The sequence below is a fragment of the Peromyscus californicus genome, unplaced genomic scaffold, assembly GCF_007827085.1.
Source record: "Peromyscus californicus insignis strain IS unplaced genomic scaffold, ASM782708v3 Scaffold_21__1_contigs__length_65335640, whole genome shotgun sequence".
Taxonomy (NCBI): Eukaryota; Metazoa; Chordata; class Mammalia; order Rodentia; family Cricetidae; genus Peromyscus; species Peromyscus californicus.
In genome coordinates, this window is record NW_026294514.1 from 36,520,989 (window position 1) to 36,534,995 (window position 14,007).

The following is a 14,007-nucleotide window of genomic DNA, read 5'->3' on the forward strand; positions in this document are numbered from 1 at the left end:
GTAGACCAGGTTGGCCTCAAACTCACAGAGATCCGCCTGCCCCTGCCTCCTGAGTGTTAGGATTAAAGGCGTATGCTACCACTGCCCATTGACCTTCTGATTGTTAAATGCAACTCTTTTTTTTTTTTAAATTAATAATTCTGTTTCAGGGACAGAGAGAAAAGCCAGAAGTGTGTGTAGTACTCCCAGCTACTTGGATGACTGAAGCAGGAAGCTCACTGGAATCTCGGAGTCCCAGGCAAGTTTAGGTAGAATAGAGAGATGAGTGATGGATTTGAGGGAGAGCGTGTGTGGTGCATGCCTGTAATCACCCTTCTTTCTAACTCTTGCACCTAGAAGCTATTTTATACTAGCGTGTTTCCTGATCATTTAAAACAGAAAGTTTCAAGTTGTGTGGCTTCTCATGTACTTGTTTCCCTGCCCATTGTCTTTTGACAGTCTGGGGGCGGCAGCTGCACTCACTTATCTCTTTATTCTTTCCTTTTGACACTTTTAGGATTTTCAGAGATGTAGTTCTCAATAGATAGTCCAGGAAAATAATAAAGTCTGTGTGGTATAACAAAAGGAAATAACATCATAATTCTTTTTCTTCTCCTTCCTTTGTGTGTGTGTGTGTGAGTGTGTGTGTGTGTGTGTGTGTGTGTGTGTGTGTGTGTGTGTGTGTGTGTGTTTTCCTATTAGCTTTTTGGAACAGGATCTACACAACCCAGGGTGGCTTCAAACATACGATCTTCCTATGTCAGCCTCCCTAGGACTGGATGGTAGGCATCTACCACTATGCCTGACTCTTTCTTTTAGTTTGTATAAAATTATCTCTTAGGTCTTGATTAAGTAATAGGAAATGGCCAGGAAGTGGTGGTGCGTACCTCTAATCCTAGCACTCAGGAGGCAGAGGTAGGTGGACTCTGAGTTCAAGGCCAGCCTGGTCTACCGAGTGAGTTCCAGGATAGCCAGGGCTATACAGAGAAACCTTGTCTCCAAAAACCAAAACCAACCAACCAAACAACAACAACAACAACAACAACCCGGAAGTAGTAGGAAATGAAATTGCAGGCAGCAACAATGTATGAATTCTATCTTGTCAGGCTGTAATCAGGAACCCTGTTTCACTTTCTACTCTATGTGGAATTCTATAGTCATTTAGAAAATTCCGGCTTGAGCTGTGGTAATCCTGATCTTTCAGGCAGGCTATAGAATCTGCCTTTTTATTAAGACTGATTTCTTAGTGTCTTGGAATTATTCTTAAACAATCTGGGTTTAGGCTGCCATTTAAGAATGCAATACCATTTATTTTCAAACAACACTTGGATGTAAAAAAAAAAAAAAGCCAATATGAATCAAGCAGCCTCATGGGCAAATAGGATCAGGGTCCCTCACCTTTCAGCTGTGTCTCTCAATTTCACATTCTTGTGGTGAAAAGTATCCTTAGCAACCAGGACTGTGGGGCTGTTGCATTAAAGGACACCCCAGCCCAGCCCAGCCCAGTCGCTAAAGGTTCCGCAGCTAGACCTGGAGCGACTGCCTTTCCTAGGGATAATAAGCACACAGACGGCAAGACTGCAAAAGCACAGGAGAGAAGAGATGAAATGTGCTTTAGGCCACGGGCTTGATGGCCCCTCCTTCCCAGCCCTATTTCTGATTTTTTACTAAGTCTCTCTTAGGCTGTTCAACAAAAGCCAGTCTTATAATCCATCAAGGCAGGATGGGAAAGAAAGGGAAGTGACAGTGCTCACAGGGCATCTGGAATTTTCTCAATGAAAAGGGTCATAATTGAGTTCTGCCTGCAAGCAAAATTTATGTCACACAAATCAGCTCTATTAAAAAGAGAAAGATAATGAGAAAAGAGGACTGGCCCCCAGTGACCGTGTTTAAGCTATTTAAGAAGACATAGAACATTGAGGCTGTTTGGTGTATTTTGAAAGTAGTTTATTTCTCAAATACTGATATGTATATATTACTCTTACAATAAAATGTATTTAAAAATATATTGTTTCTTCGTGTGTGTATATAATTGTGTGTGTGTATGTGTGTGTGTGTGTCTAAGTGTATGTGTTGGTGTGCACGTGGAGATTGATGTCAGGTATTTTTCTGAATAAACTCTCTACTTTATTTTTTGAGACAGGAACTCTTACCAAACCTGCAGCTCTCCAATTTGGCTAAGCTGGCTGGCCAGTGAGCTCCAGGACCCTGCCTATCTCCGGCTCCCCACTTAGGATTTCCATCACACACTTGGTTCTCTCCATGAGTGTTGGTGATCCAAACTCAGGCCCTCATTCTTGTATGGAAAGAACTCTACTGACTGAGCGTCTCACTAGTTCCCACAAGGACATTTTCATAGGAGTACATATTGAGTCTATCCCTCCATACCCTCTGTCCCCTCTTTCTCTCCCCCTTCCCCATCTGTCATCCTTGTTACCTTAAGCAGTTTCACCCCTACTTTTGTGTCATACATGCATGCATCATTTTATGTATCTACTACCGAAAGAAAACACACAAAATTAGTGATTTCTTCAGTTAAGAGAGTTGCTGCCTTTATGGCGGGTCTTTTTTTTTTTTCATATAATAAATGGAGAAAATTTCATATATGTTACTATTTTCTAATTCCTTAGTGATGATGCTGTTCCTGTACTCATATCCCTAGAATAGTAGTATGCTAGAATAGTAGTATAGTAGACAAGTACTACTGAGCCAAACCCACTGGCTTTCTTTTTATTTATAAATAAATTAAATTAAAATTGTGCCATTGGGAATTGAGCCTGAGCCTTGTGCATATTATTCACATGTCATGCTCAGCTACTCTGATTCCCCTTATTTTATTTTTAATTGACAGAAATAACTGTACATTTTAATGTAGTGTAGTGTTTTATACATGTGTGCATTGTATTATCCCCAAGATTGAATAAGGTGCTGTATGTATTAGACGTTCTTTTATGAATGAGTTCAGTGTAGGCACTAACTTAAGTAATTTTAGTATCTTTTCATCTGAAATGACCAGATTTGCTCTTACATTAATCAGGTGAAAGGTTCAGGTTATCCTTCTGTTTTTTTTTTTTTTTTCTATAGAGTACCATCCCATCAACAATCTTTTTTAATTCGAAATAGAATTTATGGGCTCTATCACTCAAAGGCTGCTTCAGATCTGATCTCTCATTGCTATTTTTAAAGGTGTGGGCATTTTCTTTGAAATTTCTCTCTCTCTTTCATCTATCTATTCATTCATTTATTTTCTGCAGTGCTGGGATCAAACCCAGGGCCTTGAACATGCTCAACAAAGGCTCTACCACTGAGCAACATCTCCAGCCCTTAAGGATGAGATTTTGTTTCTTGCACTGTCCTGTGCCATACATCAAAAACTCAAGTGTCCACACAAACACACAGTACAAGAACAAATGCTATCAAGTTCAGTATTAGCATTCCATGAACAGCAAAGTAAACCTGTAAATTAAGCAAGATTTCCATTCTTGTATGTTTTTGGGGGTAATCAAACGGCTCCTTGGTTATCAGTTGATATGAATCAAACAAATGTTGTGTTTCCCTGTTTCATTTTTGTGTTCTCATTTCTGCATTATGAGGTTTTTTTTTTTTTTAATACCAATGTAGTTTGAATACTTAAAATATTGAAAGTGAGAGTCATGACTGAGCTTCTGCTCAACGTGAAGGGTTACTGGTCTCAGACGGGTTTAATATAGACGGCTCCTAGTGTGTGAGAGGATTTCAAGTAGTAAGTTAGAAATTGCTTCAGGAGTTAGTTCCAACGCTTAAAAAAAAAGAAAAAAAAAAAAAGAAAGAAAAAAAAAAGGCAGCAAATGTCAGGTACTGTGGTTTTGGCGATAACCACTAGGTGGCAGTGCTGTACCGTAAGAGATCATTGCTCCTACATTTCCTGGGAAGTAATTGCAGAGAGAATTGTGTCCCTCACAACTAGGTTGAAAGCAGGGATGGTCTTTAGAGGCAGATGCCTGGCAACAGAATTCCCTGTTAAGCTTTTGTTGGGTCTGAAATTCGTCAAGCCCACAAACTGCTTTTGTCTAGAGACTTTTCCCCCTTGGGAAAAGTTGGAAAGAACCTCGGGGGGGGGGGGGGGGCGGGGGAAAGAAAATCTCACTACGTCAAAATTACTAGTACATTTCAGTTTTTAAACACCAATTTATGATTTCATTTGTATGATAATTTTCCTGAAATTGGAGACACCAAACAGCTGAATGGAGAGGCAAGAAACTGGTGGCCAAAGGGGCCTCAGGTGGCCAGAAATACTTCCCGGTGGCTAGAGGGGTCTGGGGAGCTGAGCACATCAGCTGCTAAATACGGAGCTGGCAGGTGGTTCCGTAAGATCTACTTTCTGGGCCCTTCCTCAGTTGCAGTGCTGAGGGCTTTGAACCATAGCCCTCTGGAGTCGTTTCTAAGGATAGTTTATCTAGTCTTAAACTCTTACTAAAAGAAAAGGTGAGCAGGGCGTGGTGGCACATCCTTCTCATTCCAGAACTCTTGAGGCAGTGTTTCAGGACTGCCTGGTCTGCATAATTCCAGGATAGCCAGAGGTACTTAGTGAGACCCTGTCTCAAAAACAAACAACAAAATAAGTAAAATGTGAAACTCACTTTTTAAAAAAAAAAATTTCACAGTATGGCATATATTGAATAATGCTCTGGTTACAGAAGTGATTTTTATTCCTACAGTTTTAAGTGTGAAAACTTCAAAATTTTATTTGAGTAGCTATAATTCTGTAGATTTTTTAAGAAAGGGTTGGGGATGCAGCTCAGTGGTAAGTAAAGTGCTTTGCAAGTCCTGGGTTCAATCCCCAACACCAGAGAAAAGACCTTAATGGAATTATCTACAGTATTAAATCAGACTTTATCTTTGCGCTAAGTGTGTTAGGAATCCTAGCTTTAAGTGGTATGAACAACCACTTTCCAAGAAAAGGACAAATACCTGATACATGCAAAAAAAATTTTTTTTGACCTTGCCACCTATTAGGAAATGCAAATCAAGTTTGCATTGAGATTCCATCTCACCTCAAGTCAGAATACTCAATATAAAAATAGGTTTAAGGAGGCTGGAGAGATGGCTCAGGGGTTAAGAGCACTGACTGCTCTTCCAGAGGTCCTGAGTTCAATTCCCAGCAACCACATAATGGCTCACAACCAACTGTAATGAGATCTGGTGCCCTCTTCATGTGTGCAAGCACATATGCAGTGAGATCTGGTGCCCTCTTCATGTGTGCAAGCACATATGCAGGCAGAACAACGTAATAAATTAATCTTAAAAAAAAAAAAGAATAGAAAAGAGAAGATGAGGCCCTGTCTAATGGACCTCTTCAGCCATCTCAGCAATGGGATTTAAAATAAATTAATCTTAAAAAAAAAAAAGAATAGAAAAGAGAAGATGAGGCCCTGTCTAATGGACCTCTTCAGCCATCTCAGCAATGGGATTTAAAAATAGATGTTTAAATGCACAAATATTGGGGAGGACACTGGGTTGGGGGAGGAACCTTTTATCATTGGCATGGATGTCAATGAGGGTAAGCACTTTGGAAATCAGCATGGAGGTTCATAAAGAAGCTAAAATTTAGAACTCTCACATGACCCAGCTATACCTCTCCAGGATACATACCTAAAGGAGTCTTAGGACATCACCTGCACAGCCGTTGCTATTTCTGACACTTTTCACAATAGCCAAGCCTCAGTGCTGGCCATCAGATGAACGGATAAAGAACATATACACATATACTGGAGTGTTAATTGGCCGTAGAGAAAAATTGGCCATAAACCCATTCTTTGTCCGTAGTGTGAATTGGCTGGAAATAGGGAAAAAAAAAAAAAAAGTCATGTGATTTATAGGAAAGTGGATGGAACCGGAGGTCGCTACATCAAGTGAAATAAGGCAGAAGGGGGAAGACATACATTGCATGTTTTCTCTCCTGTTTGGCATCTGAAAAGAAAAAAGACCATGTGAAAGTAAAGGGCTGCCAGGGAAGGGTAGGGGGACGTGAGAGGAAGAGGAGTTTAGATGAACGTAGCTGGGGAAGTGGATACAACCAAAGCTGTGATTTGCACATTCATGGAACATTCACAGTGACACCTATTAATATGTGCAGTTAGTATGCATTAATGATGATAATAAAACAAAGCCAATGACCTTCTAGTTGCAACTTTTGAAGTCATATGACTAGCCAAGGGTGATGGTTCACACTTACATAGAGAGTTCATGGCCAGTCTGGGTTACAGGTCACCCTATTTCATCCCAGCCTCCATTGATAACATTAGAAGCTGCCCCCAGGTATTGGAAAGGCTGAAACAGGAAGACTGTAGGTTTGAGGCCAGCCTGAGTTGTTAGGTAGAAGGATCCTGTCTCAAAAAAAAAAGAAACCACACTCATATTTTCAAATAACATATATAATATTGAAGAATTATATAAAGATCTCTCCTGGAGACATGATATATTTTGTACTATATGTATACATACTCTTGACTTGCTTGCTAAATTCTCTCTAAATAATTTACTCACATATGGAGAGAACCAGTAATGGGCCCTACCTTCAAAGAGATTGTGTTTTTCTGATGACAGTGAGTGAGCAATCACAAGAATAGGTGATAAGTGATGGAACTGGAGAAGTACACGTTTTGAGCACACAGGGAGATAAAAAATCACTCTACTCATGACCTGTTTCTGAAGAGACTCCGATGGTGGTTTAAACTGCACATGCAAATTCACAGGAAAAGAACTCTGTTTTCTTTTTTGAGACAGAGTCTCATTCTGTAGCCTTTGTTGTCCTGGAGCTCACTCTATAGACAAGGCTGGCCTCCAAATCAGAGAACCACCTGCCTCTGTCTTGAAAATAATGGGGTTAAAAGCTTGCACCACTGTACCTGGCTATAGATTTTTTAAAAAAAAAATATATTTTTTTATTTTTTAATGTGTAAGAGTATATTGTCTATAGAGGTCAGAAGAGAGGGTTGGATCCTCTGGAACTGGAGTTACAGATAGATGGTTGTGAGCCACCCTATGGGTACTGGGAAGGGAACCTAGGTCCTTGGGAAATGCTGTTGCCTGCTGAGCCAACTCTTCAGCCCTATAAAACTAATGCTTTAACAAGACACAGGACAAAGCATTGCATTTCTGTGTTAAATACATTTTATTTTATTTTTTTTCTTGAGCAACCTGGGAACATTTGTAGATTATTTTTAGTGTTAATCATAGTTGCTATAGAAAAGTTGTAGAATAAACACTGGGTAATATTTTCTTTCAGTTGTTGAAGTATCTAAGCAGTTGCTTCTAAAAAGACTTTAAATATCAATAGACTTCCCATTCTTTGTGAAACTTGTCTTTCTTTTCTGTAATTCATAGAAAATACAATTTCCTTAGGAGAATAAAAGCAATGGTTTGTATTTGTGATACTGACCATTTTAAGTTCATGGTAACTTTTGCTTATGTAAGAAATAAACGTACTGAAATCTATCATTCATGCTGTGACCAAATAATAGAGAAAATATTCATAGGAACGGTGATTCATTGTTATCTTTTGTTGGGGTAAAAAAATCATCTCTGGAGGACAAGAGTTCAGGGAACAAATAGCGTGGCCATAGAATGACACAGGTTTTGCTGTGAGTGCAATGTAGAAGCAAGGACAGTTTTGATGTAATCAAAACATCACAAAGTCGTCCTCATTGTTGATGAGGGGAGGGGGGGAGGGGGGGGTAATTTGATGTTAATGATGATCTTTTGTTTGAGATATGTAGATTCTGACAACCAACTTCCCTTTCCCTTCCCAAGTAGGATATTTGAAGTCGAGTGATATTCTTGATTACTATTTCCTGTAACAGGGCTACAGTATGGGCTGCTTCTAAGCTCCAGAATAATCAGAGATGTCCAACCTTTTTGACATTGGGACATGATGCTGTTATCTACAAATTGAGTAAGGGGGAGGGGGCACATTCATAACTATCTTGGGACACAAAAAGCTTGATGGTTGCAGGTCAAATGTGCCTGTTCTAGATCCAATTCTAGCAAATAGAATGTACCACAACTTCTGTTCCAGGGAACTGTGGCCATGAACTTTGGTTGTGGTGTGGGAGGGAAACTTTGTTGAGTTAGGGTGGAAGGATGGATTTGGTGAGTCATTTCAGAAGATTCTGGGCATAGGGTTGATCCTTTTTGTCTAGGATCTGGTCCTGGGGGTGATTAGAACACCTCAGTGGTGGCAGCTTAGACTGCAGAACCCATAAAATAGATGGTTGGGGGTATAGATTAATGATTGTTTGATGACTACTTCCTGTGGGCAGAGACAATGAAGGAGGCAGTTCACTCAGTCAATATATTGTAATTCAGAATAAGGAATGACCAGCATTTGCATGGGAAGGATATTAGAGCATTAAGTTACAGGAGCTGGAGATCTGGTTAACAAATGGTCTTACTCAGTTTCCCCAAAATCTTCAGTAGAGTTCTGCTAGGCAAGGAACAGTACTTTAGAGAATAAAGGGAACTAGGTGAGCAGAATAGGAAATCTAAGTGAAAGCCAAACAGAAGAAACATAAGAACTACTCACTAAGTGTTCTCAAAAAAAGTTGAGGAGATCTATAGACATCATGTGGGGTGCAGGCTTAAGTCTACTAATTTGTGAAATGATTATCATGGTAGGCTGGAGAAATAGAGAACATTTAGTATCAGCCCTCTGGGCTATGATAATAGAAATTTTATTTGTTTATTTTTTGATAAAGGCTGGCTATTTCTTTTTGTTTTGTTTTGTTTTTGTCTGTTTGTTTTGAGACAGTGTCTCACTATGTAGCTCTGGCTGTCTTGGAACTTGCTATGTAGACCAGGCTGGCCCTGAACTCATAGAAATCTGCCTGCCTCTGCCTCCCAAGTGCTGGGACTAAAGGTGTGCACTACCATGCCAAGCTAGCCCTGGCTATTTCTAGCCAAGGGCTTCTGCACAAAAGTGATTCCTGGAGTTTTATGGATCATGGTTTGGATTTGTGGAATCAAATGAAAATGATGCATTCTGTTTCAATAAAAGTGTGCAACATCAGTTCGGGAACATGGCAGACGCTCTACAGTTCATCATGTGCTGGTCCATAGTCATTGGGTGGAATAATCTGCCTTAGGAGTCACAATAAAAGAACTGAACATGTAGTTGCTTAACATTGGTCATGCTATATCTGGCTAAATAACATATCTAATACCATTACATATCAATTGAGACAGGTAATTTTTCTTAACTCTATTAATTGGATTCATATTTATGATAAATTCAAAATCAGGTTACTTTGACATAATAGAAACAAGCCTTCTATTATAGATGTTGGGACAGCTTTCTTTTTTTTTTTTTTTTTTTGGTTTTTCGAGACAGGGTTTCTCTGTGTAGCTTTGCGCCTTTCCTGGATCTCGCGCTGTAGACCAGGCTGGCCTCAAACTCACAGAGATCCGCCTGCCTCTGCCTCCCGAGTGCTGGGATTAAAGGCGTGCGCCACCACCGCCCGGCCGGGACAGCTTTCTTATTTATTAAGGGCTTATGGCTTCTCTCTATAACTAGTGAAGCTAAAGACTCATTTCATATCCTTCTTACTATCAAAGATCTTAGATCAGAAAATCTGATTCTTTCCAGTTCTGAGAAAAATGGAAAAATTATCCAGAGAGATTTTACCTTCAAGTGATTGAAAAGTTTTTTGAATACTTCAAAGGAGAATTTTAAAAAAAAAAACACATAATGGAATAATGAAACAATGCTTAAAATTTTCCTTTAAATTTTAATTGATAGTAACTTGATGCCTCAATGCTGGCTAATACCTGTTGTGAGATCATGAATTAAAAGTAATTTGGCTGGTAAAATGAGACCTATAGGGAATACAATAAAGCAGTGTATAAGAGTTTCATAATGCTGATTTAAAAAGTTTCTATTTCTCTATGCTAGTTACCTTTCTAATTAATTTTTATTTGGCATATAAAACAATGGGTTTCACTATGATGTATGCATTAGCTTACATTACATAACAAATTGTATTTTCTGGTCTTTACTTCAGGTTCTTGGGACAGAGATTTTAAACCTTTGTGATTTATGCAGAGATAAACATATCCATAATTCATGGCGAGGCACTCAGGCAAAACCTGCATTTATTAACAAGGTAACCATGGTGGGTCTCTAAATAGTTTCAGGATGGGGACTGGTTGTGTCAGAAACAGCGAATGTGATTAGCAGTTTGAAACATTGAATCAGATGATTTTGTTTCCAACCTGTAGAGACAACAGAGGATTGGGTATCAGAGTCATTCTTGTGTCCGTGATTCAATTAATCATGCTTGATATTTAATGAGACTCTTAACAAAAACTTTAGACACGGAGACTCTTGTGAACATCTCAGTCGGTGAACACATTTATAAACTAGAAGGTTATGGTACCCTGATGTTTCCCCCCTCCCTTACCCTTTATCATTCTCTTGAGAGGCTATGACTGCGTTGCTACTTCTTTTCCCAGTAAGGCCTAAACTTTGCAGTTCCTCTTGCCCGTAGTAAATGTCTTTGGGGCACAGGAAAGCCTGAGGTTACCCCTCTCATGGTCCCAGAGGAGAGTGTTAGAGGTGCCCCTGCTCTCAAAGGAGTTGCAAGATTGAGAGCAACTGATGAAGCAGAAGTGCCTGCCCCACTCACATCATGATGAAAGGGAAATAGTCCACAGGGGAATGGACCATTTGAAAGAGAAACGCTAGCTGGGATAAACAGGGATAGGCAGGTATTCACTATGAAAGACCCAGCAAGATGACTAACATATCCATGGAGGCTTCTGGAAAAATGGAAAACCATCAAAAGCTATATACCACAACTACTGGAATACAGGCACTTTGAAAGCCCTCTGGCACCCCAATTAAGTGACTAAAAACATTGTACTGAGTTGTTAGAGTCACTTAATTTACCTAGAAATTATTTAATTAAAATTTCTATAATTGGGTGGTATTAGAAGCTCAGGGCAGACATTTAATGTCAGTTATAGAAGAATAAAAACATTTTTGCACATTTGAGTCTATTACTATAAAAAATTATTCTCCTCTAAAGTAATAATACAAAACAAATCAGAGTTCCCCCACATCATACCATTGATTCCCTGTATTTCCTCCCATGTAGGGTGAATTAGTAGGCGATTCCTGTCAACATTCTCATATTTAGACCATGTGCTCCAGGGGACTTGGAATATGTTAGGTTGTTAGTTATTATTATAATAACTGTTCAGTTAAATAAAAACTCTATGAGTTTGTATATTAAAAATTTCAGATAATTCCTATTTATTTTAGCTTTGTTCTTTTTGCAACAAGATCTTCCTATTTAATTATTAATTTGACTGTTATTTCTGGCAAATCTTAACTATAAATAACTGTTTTCAGAACATTATCCACAAACCACTAATGGTTTTTCCCTAGTGGTAGGGCTGTTATATATGAGATTGCTGACTTTAGGTAGGGTTTGACCATGCAAAAATAGTGATCAGGTAAACTCCACTTAAAGGATAGTTTCCTCATGATTTGGGGAGGGTGGGGAACTAAGAACACAGTTTAGATAAAATCATCTTTTTGCAAATTGGATGACGGAAAAAATTATGCTATCTACTAACTGTAATTGTTAGTAAGCTTTCTGTCTTAGTGACAGGTGCCAGAGATAGCAGACTAATTTTTGCTCACAGTTTTGGAGATTTCAGTCCATGGCTGGCTCCTTTGTGGTCTCTGGTGACCAGTACATCATGGCAGGAACATATGGTTTGGCAAAGCCATTTGCTTCATGGCTGAGAAATGACAGGAAAAAAAGAGGAAGAGATGGAGGCCCCACTATTCCTGTGAGCCCCTCAACTTGAGGCCCTCTCACTAAGTTATGTTTCTTAAGAATCCACCAGCTCCCAGTAGGGATGGTGAGCAAACCTTGAACACAGAAGTCTTTTGTAGTGTGTGTGTGTGACTTTCTAGATCCAAACTCCGGTGATAATGAAAGCAGAAATTGCTATGGGAAGGCTGAGTACTAAAGCTCAAAGGTAGAGTACTTGTTTGGCATGCTGAGGACCTTGGCATTCACTATTTAGCTTTAAAAAAGCCATTATTAGAAATTATGATTAGTTTTATCTATCAACTCAGCTAGGCTGTAACACCTAGATTTTTAGTCGAATACAAAGCTAAATGTAGCTATGAGGTTATTTTGTAAATGTGGTTAGTAGATATAATTAAATTACTTTAAATACAGGAAATTATTTTTAGTATTGTGGGGAGGCCTCAATCACTTGAAAGATCTAATAGTGTATTGCAAATTTTAAATGATCTTAATAATAAAAGCCTGGAGCCAGATATTGGGGTAAATGCTGAAAGATCAGAGAAGTAAAGAAGCAGCCAAAGCCACTTGTTACCTCCACATCTTCTCAGACCAAAAAGGGCTGAGCTCCTGTCTCTGCCCCATCACTTCCTCTCTCTGCCGAGTCACATCATTTCCTGTCTGTTGTCTATACAGACCTCCAGACCTTTGTGGTCAGCTAATGGCTAGCACTACACTCTGATTTTCAGGCAAGCTTTATTTTTTAGAGCACAAACAAAATACCACCACGTCCCCCCATTTTGTCTAAAATAAAAAAGGTTATAACTAATATGAGAAAAACTACATAAAATAAGTACAATAACTATATACACTATATACAGGCAATAAATACATCAACAATGTGTCTAGTCCATAAACATTTGACAGATTCAGAAAAAAACACTCCATTATCTATCCTGTCTTGGTGAGTCCAAAAGGTTGTACCTAATTCACTTTCTATTCTAACTTGCATTACCAAAACTATCTTTTAATGTCTTTCAACCTTATACACTTCACGCCTCTTTCTTTAGTGAATTTCTTTTCTGAATCTGGTAACAAGGAAAGCTAACTATAACTATAAAGTCTTCAGCTCCATCAGAGACCCAAGAAGGAAATAATATTACCTGAATAAGCAGGAAGTGCAAGCAAGTGACTTCCAAAAAATATGAGAAATGACAGAAACAGCTGGTTCCCTAGCCAGTCACCCAAGGTTCTTCTGCAATGTTGGAGCATCCATCTTCAGCCTACAGGCCTAGCATATCTGACAGACTTTTCTGTGAAGCATTCTGTGAAGATATTCTGAATTGTTGTCCTACCTTGTCTTGGCAAATTTCAGCAGTCACTTTCTTTTGTGTCCTGCTTGTCCAGTTTGGATAGCATACTGTCAGCAGTTGAGGCAAGAGCACGTTCTCACCCAGTGACTAACTTTTGCCACAAAAAGTAAACTCCATGTGGAGTTTCTTTGATGTCCATTATCTTCTTCAAAGTAGATTGGTACTGCCAGGAGCAGACATGTCTCATTATCATAAAAAAGAACCTATGTTATTAAAACATCTTAATATTCTGTAGATCTTTGAAGTGTTTGAAGGTGACTTATCTATATAAAATATATCTGTTTGACCTTGAAAACATGCCTAATTATGACTAAAAGTTTGATTGTAGTAGGTGACTAACTACTGACCTGCATTTCCTTATTATAGAGGGTATTAATAACTTTCAAGTACTATAAATTTGCATTGTATTGTTAAATGAGTTGTATAGATACAATACTTTGAGTTAGATTAGATATGTATGCACAGTATGTTCTAACAAAAATAATCTTAAATTTGTATCAATATACCAAGAACCATATCAATGTAAAATATTTAAAACAAGTAGTTGTTTTTAAAAGTAGATTCAATAATCTACCCTTTTATCCTACCATATCTATATCACCCTTTTTTCTTTTTCTTTTTTTTCAGAATAAGAACTCTAATCTCCTTTGTTCAGCTTTTTAAAAAATCATTACCAATAACAACTTGTAACCAACCACCCTAAACAATGATAAACATCCATAAACCACTGAAAGACCAAAGACCAACCCCCCTTGGGAATGTTGGCATTATGTTCTTAAAATTACTTCCTGCTGTCTGAGGGTGGTGGCATCTTTAGGGGATCCTGAAAAGAAAAAAGTTGGGTTAATTATCAAGTC